Raw genomic sequence first — 23,882 nt, 5'->3', positions numbered from 1 at the left:
TAATTGCACTCTTCTATAATCTTTCTAGGAGTTACATATATGCAGGCCAGCAGGCCAATTGAATCATGAAATTAACCTTAAGACTATTCAAGTCACACAGGCTATGGGATGATATTATCTTAGGATCACCTACTCCTCTTCATTAATCTATTGATAAAGTAAACAGCTTTATTACCTTCTGCCCCAGCACTTGTTCATGGTGATAACTAGTTCTGCAATTTTTGCTAAAGTTGGATATTAGATTGTGATTCTTTATAATGAAATTTCATTCATCACTGAGCCAGTGTTAAATTTCTAGTGTTCCCTGTGCTATTTTACGCTATTTTAAGCTCGGGTAAAATTTCTTCCATCTATATTAGTTTCAGCAAATGAACAAACCATGAGTCCATCCTGTTCTACTATATTATTTTAAGCTTAATATTATTAGAAGCTATTGTGCTTGGAGACAATGGCAATCATGTCCCACAACCAATTCTGAAGGCAATAGGAAATTGAGAAAGTAGTTTAATAAACAGATGCTTCCTCTGCCTTTTTAAAGAAAATTATATTTATGTGAGCAGGCTTTCTCCATATAATACAATCTGCATGTTTAAAAGGCAATCATTTTCCCCAGTTTGTTCATTTAAATGAAATCACTACTGCTCATAGACGTATTCCCCTGCCTTGCCCCATGTCAACACTCCGATGTGTAGAGTTGGACTGAAAAAAAGATAGGGAATGCAATTCCACAAGTGCATAGGATTTAGAGGAGCAACTGGAGTTTTAAATAGCTCTCCTGATTTTTTTTTAGAAATTTTTTCAAGAGCAAACTACAGGGGGCAGCAAATATTAACAGGCGCTTAGGAGCAGGCTGAACCTCGGAATTAACGTGCTAAGCTGCTCAGTCTCTCTCTGATGAGAAATGCCCGACTTTAATACGAAAGGTATACTTTTCTCGCTACTTTATTTCAAGGTTTTTAAGAGTTAAATCTAGAAGGCTTTTCCCATCTGTCTGCACTGTAAGCTGAAGTTGGGAGAAGTGTCTCACATTTCAGCAGAGTTTGTTGTCTCCCTCAAATTCTGCAATCAAGAGTGACGTGCTGAAGTGACATAGATTAAAAACCTGGGATCATCTGAGCATGGAAGTTGAGTGCAGGGACACAGGAAATGCACACATATGGGGATGACAGGGAGCTATAAAGGGCATTTTATTCTCAATTTTTTTTACTCAGAGCAAGTTGAGTACAGTTGGACTTTCCTGAATTATCTTCCACACTCTTTGATGGTTCCATTACCTGAGAGCCAGTTTCCAAATACTTGGCGTATTTAAAATCAAACTCACCATCACTGAATTTCTCAAATAAAACTCACAATCTGTTTTTCACAGGGATAGTGGGAACATACTGCCCCTTAATAGTGTTGGACTGGACTTATATTTTTATTTTGACAACCAAAAATTGAGAGAATGCCACTCTCTTTGAAGGGCTTTGATCTCATCCTGGCACATCTTATAAAATGTCATAGAGGCTTTTTGGGAAAGTATGGAAAAACAGAAAAGGAAACATTGTCATTCTTTTCGCCTACCTCAGATCCCCATATTTTAAAATATCAACAGCTGCTAGGAGGGTTGCAAAGTTCTTTAATTGGTGATTAATGTAGTTACTAACATAAAGGAACTGCACAGGACTTACAGGCAGAAGCTGAATCAGTTTCCAAAATAAAAAGTGAAAATATAAAGTGCATGACAATGTATATGCAAGAAGATAGCACCAAACTGCAATAAGAAGTGAGGAGACTGAATTCATATTTTGGTTTTGCCACAACAGATCTCTTGCATTCTCTGGGACTCTGATTCCTTGTTCATCTCTGTTGATTGGTGCCATCTCTTATTTGTAATTCTTAATCTAACTTGTTCCCTGTATTTCCTTTTCTTTGTAATTAAATATTACAAATGTTTAATAAATGGCAAGGTGCAGGAAATATAAAAACACCTAGGAGCCCATCAACCAAGAGTAAATAAACGTTCATATGCCATTTTACCTCATTTTTCTTCCTTTTTGAAATGGCATTTTTACACATTTTATTGCAGCAGGACATACATTGAGATAAGTAAACATTTAGTAAGTGTGCTGTTCAACGACTTTTCATAAACTGGAAACACCTGTGCAACCAGAAAGTACCCTGTTTCCCCAAAAATAAGACCTACCCATAAAATAAGCCCTAGCAGGATTTCTAAGCATTTGCGCAATAGAAGCCCCACCCCGAAAATAAGACGTAGTGATGGGCGTGGCTACACAGCGTATCTGCACAACCCATGCACTTCACGGCAGAGTGGTCATGGAGACGAGCAACCCTTCTCATCTACTATCCCAGAGGTGACCAGAAGGGTACGGGCAGCCTCACCAACAAGGTTGGCTCCCCCTGTCAGGTCCCGGCCATCCTGTGCATGCTGAAAGCTGAGGCTTTGAGGGGAAAATAACACATCCCCTGAAAATAAGCCCTAGGGTGTCTTCTTGAGGAAAAATAAATATAAGACCCTGTCTTATTTTCGGGGAAACACGGTAGATCAAGAAACAGGACATCGCCAGCATTGCCAATGACCCCACGTGTGTCCATTTACAGTCTCAAGTCCCCCCACCAAGCCCACATATTCTGACTTCTACTAGGATACATAGCATTCTTTTTTAATATAAATCATATAGCAGCACATACTCATTGGTGTCTGTTTTCATTTGTTCAACCTCATGTTCCTGAAATTAATCCATACAGTTGCATGTAGTTGTAGATTATTCATTCTTATTGCCCCATGGCAGTAAGAATTCCATTGTGTATATCTTCCGATGTATTTTACAAAATAAAATGTTAGAGATAACAGATACAATAAGTTTGAGCTACATATCCTTTCTGTCTATTGTTTTTTACTTTTTCTACATATGGTGATGTATCTATTAATAACGTACAAACCTGTTCTGTGTTTTGAATTTTACATAAATAGTACCTTACCATATATACCATTCTACAACTTGCTTTTCCTCTCTCAACATTATGTTACAAATATTTCCACTTGGAAACATACATTATAACTTCTGTGTAGTGATACACTTAATGCACTAAATTTTCGAATGTCCATCTTCTGGATGGCTGCTTAGGTTATATCCTCTTGTGGGCATGCATAAGAGGTCCCCGGGGAATTCCTAGAAGTGTAATTGCCGATCAAAGTGTGCACACTTTTATCCTTACTGCATCGTGCCAAATTGCTCTCAAAGCAGGTGTAGCAGAAAGCTGTAAGAGCTCTCACCGCTCCACACACGTGCCAACACTTGGGATCGTCAGATTTCCATTTGTTTGCTTGTGGTTTCTTGGGTTTTGCCAATTTGCTGGGAGTGCAATGGCATGTCCTTGATTATTGGTGATGTTGAACATCATGGCCATTCCTTAGTCATTTCACTTTGTTTCTCTACAAGCCTTTTGCTCTCCCACACTCCCTTCTCCACTCGCCCTACACATTTCACAGGTGACAACAAAGCTTTTTCTTTCTTTTTCTCTCCCATTGATTAATGAAAGGGGGCTCAGCCCAACGCCAGGCTAATCCATCCAATGCTGATCTGTTCACACATTCTCTTTACTGTCTGCTGAAACTTGCGTCTGTGCCTTGCTTTCATCCTCTCTTGTACCATCACCTTTCTTATCTCATGGCCCTCTCCTATTTAAAAAAAAACCTTCAAGTCTCTTCTCTCCTAGATATTTTTCCATTATTCAGCATCCTGATCAAAGGTTTAAACTGCCCATCTCTTATTCACCATCAAACTTCTTGAAAGATCTAGCTTTTGTTCTCACATCCTCATGTCTCACTGTAGTTGGCCTCTACTGTGCCACTGAAATGGACATGAAGGTTATCATTGACATCCCAATTTGCATGACTTACTTTACTGTCCTCATCTTATTTCACTTCTGTGGACCTCATGTCTAAACCCCCACCTTTCCCTCATTTATTGAATATTCTGTGTGTTTTTATTTCTCTGGGTCTTTGCATATACACTACTTGGTAAGATCTCTCCTCCTCTCAGTCTCAAACTAGTGGATCTTTCTTCTGATGTTCTATAGAATCTTGCATATACATATATATATACATATATATGTAAAATATACATATATAATTTCAACTTTATATTGTTATTACGTTTATCCATAATAAGAGAGATTCTGAAGGATTTGCATTTCTGCATCCTCAGTGCTTAACATAGACTCTTGGCAAATATTTGTGGAATGAATCAACAAATTGAGAGAGCATTTCTCTGCAGTTTCTTCCAGTTCTGGTTCAGAGTCTGCAATGAGGATAAAAAGGGCTTCTTTATTCCTGCACTACTTCACCTTATTCATTTGCACAAATGGGCTTCTCCCTGTTGGACAAGTCATATGCTAGAATCCAAGGGGTTCTACATTTTGCACTCAACAAAACCCCTGTCACAGGCTGAGAAGCTGCAGCCTGGGTGGAGGAACCGGTCATACTGACCCCCCCCTTCCTCTTAGGGCTGGGCCCAGCGGAAGACCAGATGGAGCCCAGAGTGGAATTCCATTTCTTCCCTTTCATTCCCCAAACCATAAAAAGGGGAGAATATGTGAATGAATAATAAGAAAAAAACAAGATCTCACAAGGGAAGAGAATAAATTTGGATTTAGAGCACCAAAATCTGCCCAATTCCACAACTTCTGGATCCCAAGGTGATTTTAAGCCGTCACAGTGACTTTGTTTTGCTTCTGGTGGTTTCTAGAACTCTATAGCCATTACTAATAAATGTTTTCAGGGCTTAACTTGTGGCAGAAGGCACCATTACCACACAACTTGGCCCAATCTTTTCAGGTTAGGTGTGTGAGTCTTTCCTGCCTCTGTCACTATGTGTGAGTAGCTGGGGGCAGAATTCAGGCCATTGTGTGTTTTCCTGGTATGAAGAAATTGCAGTTTTCCAGAATCATCAGTTGCTAATTTTGTGTAAAATTGTATGTTGGCAATTTGCGCATATAACAAATGCCTATTTCATGTATTAGCATTGTTTTTTTAAAGATCATTCTTTTCCATGTATGTTAAAGAATGTTTACCTTTAAAAAATTAGATTGATTCAAAGCCCAAAGGTCCTAAAAGAGGTGTGCAGCACCCCATCTGTTCAAATACAAGGGCTAATTGATTTCCCAAAGACCTTGATCCTTCTTCATAAAGTAATGCAATTCACTTCAAAACACCCATGATTTATTTACACTTTAAAATGATAAAGCTCACCCCATCAGTAATCTTAAACGACTGTTGAACCTGTTCTATAACTGAAAAGGCCTCTTTTGCCCATTTCCTCGTTGAGACAGGCAGCTGCTGAATGTGGCCCACTCACTCCCTCATTTTAGCCAGCTTTCACGATGAAATAACAAATGAAAATAGGCAATTATAATAGCACCTTACCTCCTGTAGCCCAGTGCTCCTGGAAAAATGGCTGTACTGTATAAATAGCAAATAGATTATCTGCTAGCCTGTAGTGGTGTGGAAGACAAGGCTCTTTTAAGGGAAGTGAATTAAAATTTAGCACAAATTTGGGAGAATGTTCTAGGAATAGAGATATTTAAGGGCATGTGAAAATGGCCACCTAAAAAGTACACTAAAACAAAGATCTTTCCATGAAAATGTCCAAGCCACCGTTTGTTTAACACATAATTTTTTTAGCCACATTGATTCAGCCCTGACCCAAGAGAAGAGGTCTATCTAGTGAATGGCTCATTTTTTGAATCTTCAGGTGGAGATGAGAGGAAGCACTATGAACTTAAGAAAGCTGACAAGATCTCTGCCTGAGGCCAATAATGTCTTAGACTTGTGTCCGTCCCAAATAGGAACGTGCAATGGAAAAATGGCAATCTCCTACTGCCTTGCATCTTAAGCTTTGAAAAGGAACAATTTCCTGATCCATCTAGGTAGTATTGCCCTTCTGTATTTTTCATTCTCAATCCATTTCATCTGAAATGTTATGCAAGTCTTTTGTTGTAGCCTTTGATAAAGCACATAAATGCCAGGTTAGATATTTACATATTTCTGATAAGAATATTCTCTGAAGTATATTTATTTTGACCATGCATCCAATTCAAATATGGGCACCAAAAGTAGACTGGGGGACCTCAGTGTGTGATTTACTCATTCATTTATTCATTTTACTACATATCGATTATATTGGCTACTATGTGCCAGGGACCTGATTAGCAGGTAGGAATTCAAGGGTGAATAAGACATATATGCATTATGCAACAATAGAATATGCATTATGCAATATAATCTCTCTCTCTTTCTCCACCATGTCTCTCTATTTCTGGTTTTGTTGAATGTCATCATCATCATCATCATCATCCAGATGCCCAAGTTAGAATCTGGGAAGTGTTTCTAGATGAAAGCTTTCTCCTCCTCTTCTTTTTACTGTAATACATTCCTTGGTTAAGACCCTCTTGGGTTTCTTCCTAGAAAACCGTAATAGCAATAGTAGATGGGCAATGGATCTACTTATTATTTAATATCTTGAGCACCAACTAAATATTTTACGTTCAATATTACTGTTCATCTTCATAATAACTTTATAAGAAAAGGATATTATCACCTCCATTATAGAAATAAGGTTCAGGGAGATTACATAAACTGCCTAAAGCCTTCAAGTTAGTGAGTGGGATAGCTTTGTTTTGAATGCAAGACAGTTTGAAGTCAGAGTCTGTGCTGCCTCTACTCTGCCGAGCTTTGCCCCAAACATGGCATTGCCTGATTTTCTTTCTCACTCATGAAGGTTCCCGGGAGAGACCCCTTCACACACACCATTAGCTCATCCCTCTGAGGTGATATTTTATGTCTAAGGTGAGGCATGACAGTTAGAAGCAGCCATTAAAATAACCTCAAGGTGAAGCACTTAATCTTAGAAGAATGAATCGTTCGATTGTAGTCCGGTACAGTTGGGAAACCTCTAACAAAAACCTCTCTTGTAAATTTTGGTTTCATATGAGTGAGATAATGTTGGTCATCTTTTTGTTTTCTTTGTCTCAAATCCCTTGAGAATAAAACGGTATTATTTTATATTACCTTTTTAGCCAAGGCAGCGCCTGAAAGGTGTATCTACCTAGAATTTAGTGGCAAGAAAGAGATATCAGGGGTATAATTTCAAGTGTCCAAATTATATCACCCAATTATACAATAAACATGAAAGCACTTTTTAAACTATAAATGGCCATGTGAATAAAAGGTATTATTATGTTGGTAGGTAAACATAGTCTTTCACATGGTATTTGATGAGCACTCCTTTTAAAGAAAGCAATAAACAACCTAACAAATGTCACTTGATTGTTCTATTAGGTAATGAGTAGCATAATTATTCTTCCTTTTAAATTTTGACACTGAAAAATGCAACTGTTTGATTTAGAAAAATCCCCAACTTTTCGTGTGTATGTATAAAGAATTTCTTAATGTGTTTTATGTTAAATGCACCAGAAGCTGTGGTTTTCCAAGAATTGAGATGGCTATTCCTGTAAGTTCCTGTGAGGAAAGATAAGACATGAGATCAAAGGGCTGATGTGTTTGCATACACTGCTGAAAATATTTGAGGAATCATAGAGAAGGTGGATACTTTTGTGTATTGCGAAGTTTTGAATGGCAGTTGCAAAAGTGAATGAGGTAGCAACAACGAAAAAAGACTTAATAGTTTCGTATTCTGCAAGTGTATATTTCATTGCTGCTTCCTTTGAAGTCAAAAATCTCATCTCTTTGTAACTAGAATGGGTTTTGAAGAAACAAAACTTCAAGAGCTTCAGATGGGCAATAAAAAATGCTGTAATCTCCTACAGGAGAGAAGTGATTTATAAGGCAACGTATTTTTTATGACACATCGATGTTTGCAACAGACCAGGCCAGTAAGTAAGAAGTGTGGATTTAAAAGGAAAGAGCAGTGACATAACTTTCCTTTACAGGTGTCATTTGGCTTAAAACAACCTCTGCTCACCCAGTGGCTGAATCATTTTGGACGTGTGCAAGCAGGGTGGGTGTAACAACTGTTCCTTCTTCCATCTATGTGCAGGAGCCAGCACCTCTCTACCAAGATGGTTTTTAGTGAAAGAGGAATAAAATGATCTGTACATGTCTGTGCTTGACAGTGGTGTTAAACCAGTCTTGGGGGCCCTAGCAAAGCTATGTTTCTGCCACTTTAAAGAGAGGCAGCAGAAAATAATGATTAATAAGGTGGGTTATGTAGTAAAAAAAAAAAAAAAGCCTGGGTTTGAAGCCACTTCTGCCACATATAGGTTAGCTTTACACAACCTTAGGCAGATCACTTAGTTAATATGTATGCACCTCAGTTAACTCACATGTAAAAGGGGATAATAAAGCCACTTCAGAGGATTATTTTATAGATTGAGTAATGCTATATATTTGAAACGCTTGGCCCAGTGTTAAGTGCATAATAAGTAATCTTAAGCTTGATACTATTTTTTAGTCATTTACAAACTATTTATTGAATAACTACTATGAACCAATTTACAAGTGTAGTTTGTGTGTGTATATCTTCAAAGAATGAAGCACACCCCCATACTGCCTCCGCATTATATGGAAATGTATAATTAGAGTTTTTAAGCATTTTCTAACCACTAGCACATTAGCAAACAACAAACACTACTGCACGGTGCAGTGTTTGTTTACTTGGCAAAATGCAGATAATGCAGCTGCTTCACACAACAGTCAAACAGGGGGTGTGCTGATTGCAGAGTAAATTGAGCCCTGGGACTATACTTAGTGAGAATGTGACATCATTTTAAAACTTGAATTATCTGAATCATGCATTTTAAGTAAGTTTGTTTTGTTCTTTTAAAAAACCTGGATAATCAAGTAAATGTCTCCGCTCTTCCTGACCGTGTGAACTTAAAACTGTTTGAACTTAAAAAGGGCTATAAAGTAATTAATTTCAAAATCTATAACATGGCTAGCTGGGTCAAAATATATGTCCTGGAACATAATAACCATATGCTATAAAATATAATTGATATAACAGTATAGGCCAGTGAGGTGAGTCTTCATTCTGTCTACAGACATTAGCATTACGAAAGATTTCCCTATGGCAATTACATAGTTAGTGAAATACCATTAAGCATATCTTTCTATGTGTAGTTATGGTTGTGTCTATATGATACTGAACATCTGTATGAAAATCAAAAAGTTCAATCAGCTCTCCAGATGTCCCCAACTATCAATGTGTCTGGCTTATGGACAAAACAGCTGGACTTAAATTTTTTTGTTTCATTTTCTTCCAGATGCTAGTCTCTTATGGACACAGCCTTTTTTTGAGTTCTTTTCTACCACTCACCTTTGGGATTATAACTAAATTACTGAAAAACAGAAAGGCTTACCGTATAAATATGTGTCTCCTATGTTGAAGGATGCTATTAGCCAAAAATCTTCTAGGTCATATAGGGTTACTAGTTGTTAAGACAATGACAATGAAAAATTGAACAGCAGAAAGAACACAGAACTAATTTGGTTCAAGACATAAAATCTTCTATATGTTTGTGTTTATAGAAAAATGTGTGATCTGATATTGGTAAGTTCAGGTTTTTGCTTTTTTTTTTTAAAATTGTGGTATAAGGGAAGACAAATGTACTGGCATCAGAAAATCTTGGGCATGAGTTCAGATATGGCTTTTACTTGTGACATTATGATCCTTAATTTCCTCTAAGGTGATTAACCATCTTAGTTTGCTTGGAACTCTCCAGTTTTAGTAATAAAAGTTCTGTGCCCTGAAAAATCCTTCAGTCCCTGGCAAATAGACGATTGGTCACCCTAATCCTCCTCTATAAGATGAGGGTGATAATAACTTCCTCACAGAGTTGTGCTGCAAAATGATGAATAAGTAAAACATCTAGCACAGCCAAGAACAGAGTCCCCAAATGGGAACTATTATTATCATTGTAAATCTCACTCACATTTCCTATTCTGTTTCCTCTCAGAGCACAGGCCCTTCTGTTTCCATTTTGTTCAACACAATCAACACTTCGCTTGCACTATCATAGTCACTCCAATTGACGCCATCTCGTTCCCAAAAGCACTTTAATTTCTGCGTTGTATTCCCCATCATTGACTCAATGGTCATGAGCTTTACGTCATCCTCGCTGGAATCCAACAGACAATTTTTGGTTTCCTACCATGCAGACCTAATATGCTGCTCTAGTTCAGATGTAGAGTATGAAACCTGTGCCCACAGCAAGCCTGACATACATGGGTCCTCAACAGACACTTGTGAAATGAAAGAAGGATTCGTAAACAAGGAACGGAAGAATATAGATGAGTTATGGCAAACTAATCGCGTGAACAACAAGCTGGGGCCTATAAACTCTATACTCTATAAACTCATCTTTTCTATAATGGATTTCCATTTACTTCCTACTAAAACATTCCTTACTATTTTTCAGGAGTCAACCATGGGTATTTCCTTTCCAGACCTAAAGCTTCCAGTATTCTTAGTCTAGTCTGCTCCCTTTCTGGCCCTATATTTCTCTTTGGTTTGCAAGCCTCTGAGTGCTCCGCTCCTGCTGTGTGGACACATCCACTGGCCATGGCTAGCCTCATCGTTTGGTCCAGCTTCAAACTCAAAGAACATCCTCTTGAATCTTTCAGATTTCTCTCTTTGCTGTATCCTACCCTGTGTATTACTCATTTTCCTGTGCCTGCCATTTCAACCAAGTCATGCCCCTGTTTCCAGCCCTTCCAATGCCTACAGTCTCAGAGGCTGGAGTCAGACATAAATAGCAACAGGCAATGAAGGCACATCCTTTCCCTTCTCTGTCTTGCAACTGAGAACTCACCTTTTCCCAGTTTTCCATAATGGGTCCCACCGAGTATCTAACCTACCATGATGATCTCAGAATCACTGGAGTGCTAGCTGCCAGAACTCCATGGACCTAGGTTTTGAATAACAACTCTGCCATTTACTGCAGTGTGAAATTAAATGGGTATTTTCGCTTTTCTGAGCAGCCTCGATTACTCCTTTGATAAAATGGGGATAAGAATCATACTTGTAACAAAATGAGAATAATAATTATCAGAATTAAATGAAGTCATATATATAAAGCTTGTCCATGACAATTCACTCACTCCTGTTCATCATAATACACCATCATTTCTGCGGTTGCCTACATCATTTCTTAAAATTCTGTGGGAGAACATAATTGTGAGAATTCTGGAATGTATCTCCCCAAATACTTTGTTCTGCCTTTGGTAAACTCTTAATATCTATTGCTGGACTGATTCTAGAGGCAATATAGAACTCTACTCTGTTAGAAGATCTGGGCTGGGGAGGGGATTAGGACCAAGGCATATAGGTGGTGCAAGTTATTTTAAAAATGAAAATATGAGATCTATATAAAAGAAAGTCCTCAACAGGGATTTTTTCAGAACCACAGGAGAGAAAGAGGAAAGCTTACACTTCTGACCTCTCACCTTAGCATTTTTCTTCCTTCCACTTTCAAGCAGTGAATAATCAACATGTCAGGGTTCATTTAGATCTAAATCCAATTAAGTCTGACCTTAGGGATAGTTTACTCATAGCTCCCAGCAGGTGTGTGCATGGAAGAAATCGTCATCTGTGCCCTTTGTTCAATTTTTAAATTACCCAAGTTTATGGTCCTGACCGATTAAGCCTAACAACACCGCCCATTGAATGTCCAAGGAGAACAGCTGTTGGTTTAAGCATCTAGACATTTGTGCTGGAAAGGATTTTGAGAAAGAAATCACCTCTCTCCATTTACTCCACGTGGAATAAATCTGAGAGTTGAAAATTTTCTACAGCCTTCATCTAAATCCTTATGCTAGTCGCTGGCCCATGAGTAACATTACTTCACTACTAGGCCCCTTGGTGTCATCATCTGTGCAGTGTTCTGCGAGATTGTTAGGAGGATGAGAATTAAGATAGGTAATTCCAGTGGCACAATACCTGACACATAGTAGGTGTTCAAGTAGTGATATTCATTATTAATATAATGGGTTACTATCAAGGCATTTACCAGGAATTTCAAACATTGGGTCAGTATTCACTGTGGGGAAAAAAACCGTGTGTGTGTGTGTGTGTGTGTGTGTGTGTGTGTGTGTGTGCATGCATGCATGTATGTGTAACTGTGTGATTTCAATTAATTCTTGTAGGTATCTTCCATTAATAGTGCCTATTATTTTAGAAGTCATGTTCTAGAATATCTTAATTTACAGATGCTCATAATGGTTTCTGTTAAGTAAAGGAAGAGAAAGGTGCAGCATATGTGAGTCCCTATGAAGATTCTGGTACTCTGCTAGGTACTTACCATATATTTTCTTATCTATTTCTCACAATTTCCTTATGAAGTATTATTATTTACATTATACAGAAGAAATAGACACAGATATAATTAAAAGTACAGATTCAAACCAGGTCTAAATCACTTTCTACTTTCTTGGAGATCAGAAGACCTGGCTTCTGGTCTCAGCTTTCCCCCTAAAAAATTGTGATCATCGGCCGGGCGCGGTGGCTCACGCCTGTAATCCTAGCACTTTGGGAGGCCGAGGCGGGCGGATTGCTCAAGGTCAGGAGTTCAAAACCAGCCTGAGCGAGACCCCGTCTCTACCAAAAATAGAAAGAAATTAATTGACCAACTAAAAATATATATACAAAAAAAAAAAAATTAGCCGGGCATGGTGGCGCATGCCTGGAGTCCCAGCTACTCGGGAGGCTGAGACAGGAGGATTGCTTGAGCCCAGGAGTTTGAGGTTGCTGTGAGCTAGGCTGACGCCACGGCACTCACTGTAGCCTGGGCAACAAAGCGAGACTCTGTCTCAAAAAAAAAAAAAAAAAAAAAAATTGTGATCATCAACAAGTTATCTCACTACTCTGATCTATAATTTTCTAATCTATAAAACAAAGGGATTTGATTGGACCATTTTTAAAATCCTTTCCAGAACTATAAGTTTAAGGTAAGATATTGTGAAATAAATCTCAAAATAAGTCTAATCAAGGAGAAATAAAAGGAAAGGACCACCTCTCTGTATTTAGTCAATGAGTCAACAATATTTCTTTGCGTGTTCATTCTGCTTGTTACTATAAAGGGAAAAAGGAAAAAATAGAAGACCCTGTTGGTTCTTGCCTTAACATACTTTTTCCAGACTGCTTTTATTTGCACTTTTGTTGACCTCTGAGGCATAATTGTCAGGATGCCAGAGCTCTTCTCTTCCCTGCTTATTTTTCTACCAGCCTGCTCAGCGAGAGGCAGCCCAGTCCGAACAAGCAGGATTGAACTTGGTTCCTGGTGAGAAATCTGATGGGTGCCTTCCTTCTCCTTTCTTTCTTTCTCTTCTTCCTGTAAGAAGACAGAAGTAAGAGTCCAGGAGAATGTCTAGAAAGTTAAATGAGGCTCTCTCTCCACAAGAGGAATGACCGAACAACCACAGAGAGAACTATGACTGGATGAGTCTTCAGCTCTCTGTGAATTTATTCGTGTTCTCTGCTGTTTCTTCCTTTCTCCTAGTCAATTCTATTTGCCCTTAAGATCCATGTCTTGGAAGCTTTTTCAAACTGTCCCCAATGGCCTCATCTCTCACTCTTTCCACTGTGTTGTGCTTCCACACTTTCGAAAAAGCACATGCATTGGATTGCGGTTAGTTATCGATATGTCGGTCCTTTATTTAAATTTATCCCACTGTAAATATATCAGTACAGTGTGATGTATAGTAAGGCTCGTCCATTATCTCGTACTGCAAGAACTGTGTATCTACATCATAATCATTTGCAGAAACCTTGTAGAAAGAAGATATTCTCATGTTCGAGGGGAAAACCGTGCCTAGCTTTAATAAAGCCTAATATATCTGGTCTAACCAAGTAGTTATATTAGAAGTCAGTTCTTTATTTTAGAAATGTATTCACGGAGAACATCTTTTAAGACCAAACTAACCTATTCAATATTAATGTGAATGTATAAAGATTTGATTAATATACACTTTTTCAAGAATAATCTCTCTCACTAGACTCTTAGCTCCATGAGAGCAGGGAACAACATGTTTGATTTCTTTTCCATTATATCCCCAGTGCCTGGAATACAGTAAGTGCTTAATAAATATTATTGAAGGCATGTATAATTGAAAGAAGGAATGATCCTTTTGTAGTTCATAAGCATGATGATTGGGTTTTCACAAATATGCCTCAGATGTGCCTCCCTCAAACCCTATTACAACGTCAGCATATTAGTTCTCTGATGTGAAAAAAAAAGAAATGAATAATTACAACTATTATTAAAATGAGGGAACACAGTGTGTTGCCAATCCCTGCTGCCTATCAGAAATGGCCTTAGAAATAATAGTGTAGGCTAATGAAACAAAATACATTAAAATATTTTAATTCCTTATTTCCTGTTTGAATAAATGTGTTGTTATACACATGAATAATCACTTCTTGGTAGTGCTCGAGGATGAAAAATAGCGGGCATGAGTTGACAGTGTAAGGAAGTGCCGGGTACCTGGACTATTTGCTTGTTTGCTTCTCTTTGCAGTAATGACATTATTCCTAATATGCCCCCTCAGAATGAACAGTAATAGTTAGCTCTGAGCAGTAAAAATTTTGCTCAATAAAAACAACGGCATTAAAATCAGTAAGTAGGAGTTGATTGTATGCTGTGCTACATTATCATCTTTGTAAAAGAGAAAAGGCAGAAGCAGGTGCCTGGTGATTTCCACAGATAACACCAAAGGAAGATGAGCCAGATCTAGAATGGAAGCCTCACTCAGAAAAACCAACTTGAGAGAGGATCTCAAATCTCTCCTTATCTCTCAGATGGTTGCCATTAATATGCTGTTTATTCAGTAATTATAAAGGTGGCTGCCATCCCAGCTTCTATCCAATATTGCCAGGTAAAGTGCTGGCAGAATATACTGTGACATTTCTCAGGGCTGTGACTGAGAAAAGTTGCCATTTGGTTCCCTTATAGTTTAGCTGCTTTTCACCCAGGAATCACCCCACCATCATTTGAAATGCTACATTTCAGACCCTACAGCAAACACAGGGTGTAGTTTTTCTGTAAACATTACAAGTAGGGTTGAAAATGTTTACATTGAAAATTCTGACTTAAGCAGTGAGACCAAAAAGGCTCACTCTCTGTCAATAGTTTGCTCATCCTTTGTGATTTGGAAGGATCACTCTTCTCTCGTTACATATCTTACTGTATCTAGCAACATGTGAGAAGTGTTTAGAGCAGTCTCAGAAAATGGATGATGAGAGATGTGGCTTCCAGATTTGGTCCATCTGTGTTTCTATTAAAGTAAAATTGAAGCAACGTCTAATGAGCTTTAATGTTGCAAGGTTATTGTACCAAATTAAAAGCAGTTAGCAGGAACTCCTAGATCCATGATTCTGTTTAAAATCATTAAAATTAAATAATATTCCTCCCCCAAAAAAGTTTAGAAAATTTTAATAAGTCTATAACTCACAATTGGGATAGGGAAGTGATTATGATTAATGAATCATAAAAGGACATCCAAAACTAAAATAATAACCAGGGTTGACTGCCACTGGCCAATGAGCTCCGATGATAATGGACCAGTAACCTGATTGTGTCTTTTTTTTTTTTTTCATCATCTTTGTGCCTCCAGTGTTTTGCAGAGTGCCTGGCACACTCAGTAGATATTTGACCAAATATGTGAAAGAAGACACAAATGAATAAATGAATGCAGAGCCAAGCCTACTGGACCCAATCACATTGTGTGTTCCCTACTCATTACTGCCTCTCTCCCTAAATGCCTACCATTTTTATTTTCTGTGAAATCAGAATAACGGGAACATCAAAGACAGTTTTAATGGGGATTTCCCATCAGTGCCAATCACCTGTCTTATAGCTACCAGATTTCATTTACATGAGTTCATAATGGGTTCAAGAAAGGACAACATATTCCTGCAGATACCTGTGGGTCCAAGCCTCTCTCTGGAATCTAGAAAGGCGCATTGTTTAAAGGAAGTCTGAATGCATGTAACTTAGGCTTGCTCTTCCATCCTTGCCCAGGATTAAATAAGTGTTCCATGCTAGCAACAGAGTAAAAAGTTTACATTACTGACCAGGAAATCCTGGTAAACACAGAAATATAACCAACAGTGGCCTAGGGGAGGTGTAGGATTGGCATCTACCCAGAGTCACCAAAGGTACAGTTGTGTCCATTCTTTCTTGTGATTGTACCCAAGGGGGATTATAAAGTGCAGGAAATTAAATTGGTAGAGCATTTTTCTTTTCCTCTTAAGCATATACAACTCCCACAACTCCTCATTTACTTTTCTTCTTCTTCGTTTGTTCTCCACCATCCCCTACCCTGGTTCTACACACTGGTCCTATGTCTTATGATTTGTCTGGATAGTCACAAAGGCAGCTGAGAGCACAATAGGTACAGAAGTCATTTTATTTCCCACCAAGCATTGTCTGTGCCCTGAATGAAGAACTGCACAGAAGGACATGGCATGGACCAACTCCACTGCTTTCCAGTCTCCTACAAATGATCCAGCTATTGGAAACACGAAGACATAGTATTTCATAAAGTTTCTTCAGATGACTTCCTGAGAAATAAGCAATATCTGGCAATGTAAACTATGATCTTCAAGTATGATTAATCTATACCACCCCTAATAGCTGTAAAGCACTTCATCTTCAAACCCAATTATATAAGCTGTACACTGGTGGGTAGCATAACAACTTCCCTTAAGATGCTTAGTGTCAACAGCCAAGGAAGGATTCCACCCTCCTTCTCTCCGTGCCATTTCAGGTAGATAATGAGCAACACTTTCACAGAGGTATGTCAGTAGACACCTTTATTCCTACCCAACATCCTTCATAGGCTTCTTATTCAAGAAAATGAGAGCTGAATTATGTGAGAAGAGGTGGAGATACTTGTTTGTAAATGTTTAAATGGGAAAGGGGCAAAAGATGATATAATGCCCCCTGGAAACTTGGTCTATTGGCCTGTCTCATTTGTGAATGTAAAATGTCACTGAGGGTTATCATTCTTAGAAAATGTGGCTGAAAAATATGTCAAGTTTAACTGAGATCTGAAAGTCCTTTTGCACTTTTTGGCTGATAAACTTCTATCACTTTGTCAATGGAAGCAAATATGAATTTTTATAATTTGACCTATTGTCAGAAAATAGGAACCATTAAGAAATCAAAATAACAAAATATAATATGCTCCTTAAAATATTTAAATCTATGTTATTTAATAAGCTAATTTATTGTTGCTCTGAAATCCTTTACAGTAGGAGAAATAAACTAGCACTGTAAAAGTCTCCTGGGTGTCAGTGTCTCATAAAATTCTAAAAACAGCTAAAAATGAGATGTTTACCTATTTAGGTAGATTAAGCAATATTTAATAAACCATTAATTTGACATAGAAGTTACCCTGGGTTACTTTTTGGAACAAGGCCCAGATTATGCTTCTTCTAATTTGGCTAATATAAATTATTTAAAATGTGAAACAGGATAGCAAAGGAAGGGGACAAGAAAGACACATTTAAAGGAACACATTTAAAACACAATTTACTTTGACTACCTATCAGGCCATTTTCTTGAACTTTGTAACTTATAAAGATGTTTGCAAACATACTTATATTTTTTATTTAATTATTGAAAACAAGTTCTTATTTGAAAAAGGGTACCAGGTCACTTGGTGAAGTTTTACTGCATTACTAAAGAACATTAAACGTGCTGAGTTATTTTTGCAGGTAAATTTCCCAGATTTCAATGGTCAGAGTATATTAACTTAGAATTATAAACCAATGAATTCTTTCTGACTAGATTTCTGCCAGGAGCAAATAATGAAACTTTTAACCAGGAAATGACGAAGCTCCAAATTCTTCTAAGGATATTGTAGTAAAGTCATTGTCCTTTAATATTACAGTGCCTGAGCATTACAAAGGAAGTTTACAGGCACAAGGAGATTTCAGAACTTACAACATTTTTTCCCACAGAAAACCAGATCCCTGTTCTATTTCCAGAGTTTAAAGGAAAGGTAAACTGATATTTAGTAGATTACAGGTTTTTCATCGGCTCATTTGGTTTGACGACTATTCCCTAACATACACCTCAAGTGTATTATTAATAAAACCAGTCCAGGTAGATTTTTTCAGCTATGTCTTATGAGCTGTTTAAATAACAACAATACACACATACACACGTACATGCTCAGGCTTTTTGGTTTAGGTTAACATATTAGAGAATATTAGAGCAAAAGTGGTAGAAATACAAAATCAAGCCAATTCTGTGTTCTCTTAATTATATGCTCACATACCAAAGTATTGAAAGGAGGATACATAGCAGTTAGGATACTGTGAGCCCCATGGAAGACAAAATCCAACAAAAATGTTATTTAAGCAATAAGAACACTTATTATCTCATAAGAAATCCAAGGATAGGGCTTCGGGATTGGTGAATTCAGTGGCTCAGCACCATGAAGAATTTGATTTCTCCCACCTACCCATCTTTCCACGTCACATAACAACTGTAAGAAGTGAGTCTATTTTCCTTTTTTTTATGAGGAAAGCGGGGCTCAGAGAGATTAAAGCACGTGCACAAACTCAGTTAAGTGGCTAAGCCAGGATTTCAGCCCACTCTGGCTGAGTCTAAAGCTTATTCCCCTTAATCACTCTAAAATCATAAAATCCATTGTAGATGTTAAGCATTATCTAAGGAAATGAGGTGATGCTTATTATTAAGCATAATAATGTACATGAGCATCCATACAACTAAATCTGCTTATTTTATAACTGTCAACTCCCTGTCCCTACTACATAATTTTGTAAATACACATTAAGATGCCCTCCTTATGCTTAAAATATGGTTGTCAATAGTCATAACATCTTAGAGATAATATGAATTGAAGCATAAAGGAATCAGATCAAGAGTTCCTAAAGGTATTCTACTAATCTTAAATTTATTGTGATTATACTGGAACTTCTAGAGAGCTTTCTCATTACCATGAGAGACAGCCAGACTGATAAGCAATTATGTTATTTATCATAATTAACTTTAATACATCCATGATTGGCAGTCTACTATTTCATTTAGTCACCTCCAAAACCTTAAAAGGAGATTGTTTTTAGATTTATTTTACAAATGGGTGATTATCTTCAGTGTACCCATGCATGGTTGTATAGGTTGAAGACTGCACCACTGTATATCGTCGCGCTAAATATTTCACTCCTCCCCTATGGCACTCTTGCTCCATCTGAGGGAATTCCTTCACCATCCGCTAGAAAAATGTTCTTCCTTTTTCTGTTTTAAAGTTTCGATGGAATCACTAACTTAGATGAGAACAGATATCTAGACTTTGTCTCCTAAACATTTATCAAACACTTTCTAGAAGCCAGGTTCTGCATGGCAGTTTCAAGAGCACGATTTTACATAGTCTGCACAATCACCCCGTGAAATAAATATCATTATCTCTGTTTTACTGATAAAAATATAAGAACTATGGGGGTTTTAACAGCCCACCCCGTGACACACAGCTATTAACAGAGTTAGGGATTATGTTCTCTCAACGCCAATGCAATTTTCACTATGACAAACTAGGGAAGAGATAAAAAGTCATTAGAGGCCAGGCGCGGTGGCTCACGCCTGTAATCCTAGCACTCTGGGAAGCTGAGGTGGGCGGATTGCTCGAGGTCAGGAGTTCGAAACCAGCCTGAGCAAGAGCAAGACCCCCGTCTCTACTATAAATAGAAAGAAATTAATTGGTCAACTAATATATATAGAAAAAATTAGCCGGGCATGGTGGTGCATGCCTGTAGTTCCAGCTACTCGGGAGGCTGAGGCAGCAGGATTGCTTGAGCCCAGGAGTTTGGGGTTGCTGTGAGCTAGGCTGACGCCACGGCACTCACTCTAGCCTGGGCAACAAAGTGAGACTCTGTCTCAAAAAAAAAAAAAAGTCATTAGAAGAACAAGGTAACCAAGTGCTTGGCTAGCCAGAAGCACTGAGGGGTTTGGGATCAGCGTGGAGAATATGAAATGCTCAGAAGAGGCTCAGAATGGAGAGAAAGAACAACAGAGGGAAGGCCAATGAAGACCTTTCCCACTCATTTCTTTTTTCCAGAGTCAGACTCTGTAGTTAGGCCACTTCCCTATCTCAGATTCATTTGGTGATACTCAAGTTGGGAAACTGCAAAACCATTTCTGTTCAACTATCATCACACCTTATGAATGTCTACAAGGAACAAAGAACATCCCACTCTATCTTGATTTGAAAAGAAAGAAATAAAATCTGTTTATAATTGAAGCGGTTTTTGTTTTTGTTTTCCCCACAGGGTCTCACTCTGTCATCCAGTCTGGAATTCAGTGGGCTGATCATAGCTTACTGCAGCCTTGAACTCCTCAGCTCAAGCAATCCTCCCCCGTAGGACTACAGGCACACGCCAACATGCACAGCTAATTAAAAAAAAATCTTTTTTTTTTTAGAGATGGTGTCTGCTATGTTGCCTAGCCTGGCCTTGAACCCTGGGCTCAAGCGATCCTTCTCTCTCAGCCTCCTTAGCTGCTAGGATTACAGGCATGAGCTACTGCACCCAGCTTTACAGTTGGAAGGTTCATATTTGGCAGGGTCGCCATGCAAATCATGGGCAAGTCACTGAACCACAGACTACTAGTTTTATCAGCCATTAAATGTGGGTGGTAAAATGGAAACATTCTTAATGGGCTGTGAATTGTTATTCATTCACATACAGGAATGATGTAGAAATGCCCAAGGGAAACAAGTATTATATTGTCTTATTAAATTTTTACTCTAACTTCAAAAGTTACATATTAACAGTACTCAAAATCTTGATAAGATGTAGTTGTGCCCTTGAAGCCTAGAAGGACATGAAGGCTCTGCCCAGTATGATAAAGACCCAGTGGTAACTTGTCAGTTCATATGGAGTCTACCACTGATGGCCTTTAGGAGATTATTTTGTGTCTTGCCTCCCTCTCTTCTTTATTTCCTCTTTTTTTGTTGTTGTTTTTTGTTTTTGAGATGGGTTCTTGCTCTACTGTCCAGGCTGGTCTTGAACTCCTGGCCTTAATGATCCTCCTTGCCTCAGCCTTCCAAAGTGCTGGGATTACAGGCATGAGCCACCAAGCCCAACCTATTTCTTATCACTCTTGTTTCTCTACAGGGCTGTAGACCCATGTGCCTAACATCAGTAAGACCTAGTCCATTCCCTGATTCTTTCTTTCTTTAGAATTAGCCACCTATATAGTAAACACTCCTTTTGTTACTATTTACTGAACCTCAGAGTATAATCTCCAGGCCTCATCAAGATAAAATAGATGACAGTGCAGAGGAAAGAAGAAAATTAAACAGAGAAAACAACAATTCATTCACCACTCATTCAAAAGTCAACACATATTTATAATTAACCTATTATGTGCCAGTCGTCATCCTAGGAACTGGGAATATACAGGAAATCAATCCTGTTCAATCCCTACCCTTGGGAAGCTTATATTCTGGCTGAGAAAACTAAACAATAAGATAATTAAAACAACCATGTAAAACATGACAGCTGGCAATAATTGCTCCGAAGAAAAATTACGCAGGGCAATAGGATAGAGATGATGGGGGTGGTAATATTTTATGCCAGGGGGTCAGTGAGTGTAGTCATGTATAAAGATTCCTTCATTCAATATTTATTGACTGCCTTTGAAGAGCTGGGTACTGTGCAAGACGTAAGATGAATAAGACATGGTCCCTGCCCTCCAGGAGCCAACAGCTCTGTGGAGAATCTCGCCACCTGCTCCATTAGGCAGACAGATTATAAGTCTCAGGGCTTACTGCTGCAGTAGCATCGTACACAGTGACCAATTTGAACAGATTGTAAGTATTCCAAAACTCACAGTGGTTTCCATAAAATAATTCTCACTTCAAGCAAACATTTTCAGTTGGTGAGTAACTCTATTTTCCACCAACAGCACTCATGGTTGAGGGCTTTCTTAATGCAACAATGATTTGTTTTTCTAATTGGTTGCCAAAGATTGTTTGGGTCCTTATCGAAATGTACTTGTTTAACTCCTCCAAAGCAACTTGGCTGGTTTCTTGTTGTTGTACTGGCAAATGCTGCCTCCTGTACTGAAAAATTTGTTCTTTCTGAAAAATGTGGACTGTCCCTGGATCGTTTTCATTAAAGTCATAGATTTAAAAAAAATTATAGATTTTTTTTTAAAAAAAAGTGATAACAGAATTTTGTATCAGCCAGACTTACATAAATGTAATCTACATCCTGAATGTTGTGCCATTTTATCCTATTTCCATCATGTTTTGTGCATGTACCTGGTTCAAAATTTCCTTATTCACTGAGAAGACAGAGAAAAGTATAATTATGGTCAAAATACTAGCTTGGATAAACAAGCTGTTTTCTTTGTTGTGTTTTTAATACAAGCTCCACATCCTCAGCCTCACGAAGGTTGTAATAATATAACATTGTTAACACGAAAAACGCTATCATGTGATAGAACAACGCTGAGCAGAGAAGTCTTTGTTTCCCTGAAGACAGAGCCTTTTTGATAGGGGCTGGGAGATCATATCACACACAGTTGCTCCAGAGTAAAGGAGACACAGACTTGCTGATCTCTCTGCTAGTGCAGGCGAGGATAATCCACTCACTCTCCAGGCTCCATGTTGGAACCTTCTTCCTCTTCACATCCTCACCGTCACATTCCTCACCCTTTGCCATGGTTAGGAGACCCAGGAGAGGAGATTATTTTGGCTAGGCTGAGACATAAGCACAGGTGGTGCCACTTGTTATAAACTTTTCAGTTTTTGTTGGAGCCGTGAGGCGACTTTATAGTGGCCTTTGAGCGGTTTGCTCTGTCAGGGAAAGGGAAGCAGGAGCTTTTGGCCCTGGCTGTTGATTGATGGCGTTGCTGCGGGTTTCCACCGGCTGCCATCTTGCGGAGGACACATTTCCTCTCAGTGGTGCCTCAGGATGACAGTGCCAACCTGGATCACAGCTTGGCTACAGACAAACATCCTCATTTCCTTAGACTCCAACCAGTGGATTCGGGCAGTTCTTTCCATTCTGTGTTGGAGAAATTTCACCCCAAATTTTTGAATGAGGTCGAGCTATTCCTTTTTTTCACTGTACTGAGGTAAAATCAATTTGTCATCAATTGTGTCTTTCTCCTACACATCAGAGTGCTTCTCATTGGTAAAGTTTTTAGTCTTATCACGACCTTTTTATATAGCAACTCCCACTGCTGTGATCATGTCAGCTTCAGGGGTAAATGACAGATAGGAATTTTGCTTATCAAAGTTACTTCTAAAGGCCATGAAAAGTCAGTCACTGGATAAGATCAAGAACTTAGTTCTAAATATAAACTCTTCCTCAGCACTTACAAATAATAATTTTAAATAAGTCTACCAAAGTCTAACTCTACCACAAAATTCCCCATAGGAAATCTGCTCCTTCCTAAATATTCCATTTTCTAAGGATATTACTGAAGGTGGAATTTACTTCATTATAGCTTAAGTAGCTGATTCTGTGGCTTATGTGTGTACCCCACATTTCCTTGGTGATAAGATGCTAACCAAAAAAAATTCCATTTTTCAGCTCTGTGTACTTTGTTTCAGAGAATATACTGCAATTACGTCGTTTTTCAGAGTGGCCCTCCCAGATAGGAAGGATGTTCCAGTTGTTGGCAGGTTTGGCTTGGGTTATGCAGTTTATTTGTTTGGGTTGTATGTTTTGAATATATGCCCAGGGCTTTTAAAAAGAGTGATGGGAACATTTGTACAAATGAAATTGAAAGCAAGAGAACAGCCATTGCCAACACTTTAATTATGAACCTAGCAACATGTGTACTTATTGGAGAGTTTAAAGGGTCTAAGACAAAGCAGGGGG

The 23,882-nt window shown here is 38.3% G+C and overlaps 1 protein-coding gene and 1 non-coding gene across 41 annotated transcripts in view; both read left to right on the top strand.

The window, feature by feature from the left end:
- The window catches only part of PTPRD (protein tyrosine phosphatase receptor type D), a 2,082,753-nt gene that overhangs the window by 1,545,635 nt on the left and 513,236 nt on the right, over positions 1-23,882 (top strand). The window lies entirely within an intron of this gene.
- LOC142874756 (small nucleolar RNA U13) lies at positions 14,141-14,244 on the top strand. Its single transcript, XR_012922388.1, has one exon. It is a non-coding gene; the product is annotated as a small nucleolar RNA U13 (small nucleolar RNA).

The sequence above is a fragment of the Microcebus murinus genome, chromosome 12, assembly GCF_040939455.1.
Source record: "Microcebus murinus isolate Inina chromosome 12, M.murinus_Inina_mat1.0, whole genome shotgun sequence".
Lineage (NCBI taxonomy): Eukaryota > Metazoa > Chordata > Mammalia > Primates > Cheirogaleidae > Microcebus > Microcebus murinus.
Note: the sequence above shows the minus strand (reverse complement) of the source record. Positions and strands in the feature narration are given on the sequence as shown.